We start from the raw sequence: 4,629 nt of genomic DNA, 5'->3' as shown, positions 1-4,629 counted from the left end.
CTTGCGGGGACCACCTCGGACTTGGCATGCCGGGTCACGTGCGTGCTGGGCCCCCGGTGCGGCTCTCCTGCTTCCCGCTGCGGGCTTGCTGGCCAGGGTCCTTGGGCGGGGGTCAGCGCTGTGGGCAGCGAGTACCATAGTGTGGGCATGAGCTCACAGAGGCTGCTGGACCCTGTGACCCTACATGGCACATCTGACCCCCTGTGAGCCCCTGTGGTATGGCCACCAGGCTCCCGGGACCACAGTCCTGCATCTCCCTTCTCCGCAGACTGGCTGGCAGCTCAGGGTGGAGCCTCCCCCCCATCCCCACGCTGCACACTGACCTCAGGATTGCCATAGCTCTTTGCACCCCCACTGCCCCGTCCAACATTAGCACGCCTGGAGGAGCCCCCTTGCCTGACTTTTTCCTCCCATGTCCTGGAGGCAGGGTGTGGGGCTAGAGGGCATGGGTCAGGGAAGGGCTGGCCTCCGGGGGGAGCTTGGGGTGCACATGGGGAGATCCAGGAGGGGTGGGTCTTGGTGTCACTTGGACCTGTAGCCCCACCCACTTGGCCATGTCCCTCATCCATACAACCGTCGGGGGAGGGGCCATGGCCAAACCCTCTGAGTTCACACACAACCCCATCCCCCGCCGCTGGGTCCCTGGGCCTCCTCGCCACACCCTCTGTCTTTGTGGGAGCCTGCCATCTTTCCCACTCATTCACCCTGGAGGGAGGGTCCTCAGGAGCGCAGCGGGCTGCTGTGTGCTAGCTGGCCGGGGGCTGGGGGGAGAGGTAGGAAAGTTGCCCACCTCAGCTCACAGACTCGGGACAGAAGAGGGTGGTCACGGAGGGGAAGAAACCCAGTAGCAGAGGACTGTGCATGCTATGCAGGCTCAGGGTCACCGTGCAGGCTGGTCTGGAGGCATCTGTAGGAATTACCCCAGCAGACCCGAGGGAAGGACCTTGAGGCAGAGAAAACAGTGTGTGCAAAGGCTCGGGGGCTTGGAGAACAGGGGGATGGGCTGTGGGGCGTGTGTGTCTGAGTTTCTGCAGCTGGGGGCGGAGTGGGTGGGTGAGGACAGAGGTGGGGACACAGAGCGGGACCATCCTCAGCCACCTGGTGCTCAGCCTGGAGGGACAGAGCTCCCTTCAGGGGTACCTCGGGTTCAGAATGAGGCCGCGCTACCAGGTCTCCAGTGTGTTGGGGGGTTGTACCCCTGCCAGGTGGACGATGGTGGATGGGCCCCTCGACAGCTTTTACAGGCTTGGGGTGTTGGTGGCAGGGCCCCTTGCTCTGCTCTCCTGCAGCCTGAGCCAAGCTGCTGCAGGGGAAGAAAACGGGGTGAGAGATTTGGGGAAACCAGCATTGGAATGTCCCGACCCTGCACTCCCCCTGTTCCCGGGATGCCGAGAGCCACCATATGAGAGCAGGTGGGGTGGAGGGCCCGGTGGGCTGCCCTTCCTTGGAGCGAGGCCTCCACACCCGTCCGTGAGGAACCCACTGTGGTGCTGAGCCTGTCCTGGGCTGTCCCACAGCCGCTCTCAGCTTAATGCTGGCAACGCTTATTGGCACGGCCCTAGCTCCGCAGTTCACTCTGGGAAGGCCCCTGACGAAACTGTTTCTCTGGAGTCGTAGGAAGAGGTGAGGCCTGCCAGGGGGCCCCACCTGCCGTGGAAGATGGCCCAAGGGTCCCTGCACACCACCACCACCCCCCCAAGCAAGCCTAGAGTCTCGACAGAATGGAGAGCCGGATGCTGGCTTCCTCCTGAGCCTGGCTTCTAGTTCTGGCCCTCACTCTTTGCGGACTTCGGGGAGAAGACCCAGACACTGGGGAGGCTGGGAAGGGCAGAGGTATGGCTGGAGGGCCAGGCCCACTGACCCTTGGGCCTTCCATCCTCCTGCCCAACCCAGAATCAGGACAGCATCAGTCAGACCCCCGGTACCTGGTCCACTTCCTGCTGCAGGTGTGCAGAGAACCTCCCTTCCTTCCCGGGGGAGAGCCGGTTGCTCTGATGGCCTTGTGGTTTACAAGGCACCTCAGCCAGACCTGCAGATGAGTAGAAAGATGGGGTCAGTGTACACCCAGGTCACGCTGAGTCGGTCCACATGGTCGGGCACCCTACAGGGGGCTGGTGCTCCTGCGTATCTGATGAGCAAAGACATGCAAAGGCCCTGTGGCTGGTTCTTCCTGTGGGAGAGCCTGGAGGCACGGGAAGGGCTCTGGCTGTCTGTTTGTGCAAGTGAGGCCTCCTGGAGCTCTCAGCTTCTCCATCAAGCAGCCAGGGTGCAAAAGCCAGTGTGAATCTGGGGGAGAGTTGTGACAAATCCCCACTGCTGCAGATTCCAGGTTTAATGGCGAGGCCATGAAGTCACACAGACCTGCGTTAAGACATGTAATTTCCATGGTTTTCATCTCCCGTTGTGGATCAATTTGGAAACACCAAAATACATAATTTTAAAAAACGAAAACACATTTCTGATAATCCCAGTGATGTGTAAATGAAACAGAAGAATAGACAGGCTTCCAGACCCCGGGAAGAAAGCTGCTTAATTATGTGAGCATCTTGTAACGAAGTCTCTTGCAGCTAAAATTAGATCCCGAGTGCATGAATGTGTGATAATGTTTGCACACCAGAATTTATTTTCCCCTTAAAACATGGCAGGAGCTCCTTGGTTCCTGGGGGGCCCTCAGTGGGGAGATGGGAGTGCTGGGGGGGTCTTCATGGCTGCAGGAATGCTTGGGGCAGAGGTGTGTCTCCTGCGGCTGGAAGCTCGCTGGGGTTGTGCAGTGTGGTTTGTGGGGGTCTAGTGGGAAACTGATGGGTCTGGGCACCCCCTGCTCGCTGCTCCCACCAGGACCAGTTGGCCTGAATGAGGTCGAAATGGAGTGGAAGCCAGAGCTTGAGCCGGGCAGGCCGTGCCCCCTGTTCCCGCCCCCGTATCCCTCTCTAGCAGCCCTGGTTTCTGGGGTGGGGCTATTGAAGGTCACTGTCATCTCCTGGGTGGGGCCCCAGCTGGGCAAAGCCAGCGGCTCCTTCCATCTCTCTGGCTAGAGTGGTTTCGGGGACGGTCGCATGAGCTATGGTGGTGTGGCCGTGGGGGGCATCTCAGGACATTGGGAAGCACGTGCACTGCTGGTGGGAGGGGAGGCAGCAGCCCTGGGCCTGCGGAGGGGCCCACCCTCAGGTGTCACCGGTTATACAGCGGGACCATCGGGGGGCACAGGAGCCAGGAACTCGGCATCGTTATGTACACTCAAGACTGACTGCAACCGCCCTGCTCTGGGCGGGTTTGTTACACGAGCCAATAAACCCTCTTCTCGTTCACCTCGGCTGCAGTTGGGTTTCTCTTCCTCGTCGGCCGCGGGCTTGGCCCCATGTTCTGTCATTCTGTCTCCGTGACGGCTGCAGGCGGGGGCCGGGCTTCGGCCCAGTTCGAGCTGGGGGGTTGCGGACGGAGCCTTTTTCCTACAACAGAGCCCTCGGCCCGCAGGCGCCTCTGTCGGAGGAGAGATCTAGCTCCTGGGCTGAGCAGGTCCACGCAACGGCCCTCTGCTTCACAGATGAGGGACCCGGACACCCTGGAGGTCACGCTGGAGGGACGAGTGCTCAAAGGCCCGGGCAGGAGTGCGGCTCCTTCCACAAAACCGCTGCCCTTCTGCTTCAACCCTATAGCTCTTGGGTGTCGCTGCCGACGGGGCGTCCAGCCAGCTTGTCTGGAAGTGACCCCGTTAATCTCACGGCCAGTTCTCTTCTGGAACACACTTTGGTGGGCGCCCGAGGTCAGCGCCAAGGGCCAGGACTTGAAGACCTGCCCGCGAGGAGCAGGGAGAAGGACCTTGCCATGCCGGGGTGTCCGTGCTCTCTCCCAGGTGTCCCAGGTGGGAGAGGGTCCTGTCTCCCCAGGGAGCTGACTGATAAGCTTGGGACGCTCACCCACAGGACAAGCAGGTGCCCCCTCCCATCGCACGCCAGCCCTCCTGACCACGAGACAGCGGTCACCTGGACGTTGGCATCAGGTCACTCACTGATCTCGTCCCCACTGTCTGAGCCCCGCACCCAGTTGACCCAGTGACCCCCGCCCACCTGGCAGGGCCCCCTGCACCCGGCCGACAGTGCTACTGGCCGCGGTTGAGATCACACCCCACCATTGTCAGCTGGGCAGCTTTCCTTTGCCACGTGACAAATTACCACGAACCCAGCAGCTCAAGCCGACCCCCAGGCACCCTCCCCCGGCTCCCGTGGGTCGGACGTCTGGGTAGACCTCCCTGGGCTGCCCGCCATCAAGGTGGTGTTAGCGGTCTGTGTTCCCACCATAGGCCTGATGGGCGTGTCCGCGTCTAGGCTCCCCCACACTGTTGGCGGATCTGAGTTTCTGTGGTTGTAGGACAGAGGTCCTCGGTCCCTGCGACCCACAGTCAGCCCTGACATGTGGGCCTCTCCCAGGAAGGTCGCTGCAGAGCGGCTGCTGGCTGGAGGGTCCCACGTCTCCTACCTGATCCCAGGAAGACTGTCCGGTCACCGTTGCCGCATCCCAAGGGACAGACCCCCACTCAGGGGCAGGGGTCCCATGAAAGCACAAACCCTAGGAAGTGGGGATCCCTGTGGACCAAGACGGGGTCTGACGGCCACACCACCAAAGTGGGAA

This window comes from Mustela erminea, chromosome 18 (assembly GCF_009829155.1).
Source record: "Mustela erminea isolate mMusErm1 chromosome 18, mMusErm1.Pri, whole genome shotgun sequence".
Taxonomy (NCBI): Eukaryota; Metazoa; Chordata; class Mammalia; order Carnivora; family Mustelidae; genus Mustela; species Mustela erminea.
Note: the sequence above shows the minus strand (reverse complement) of the source record.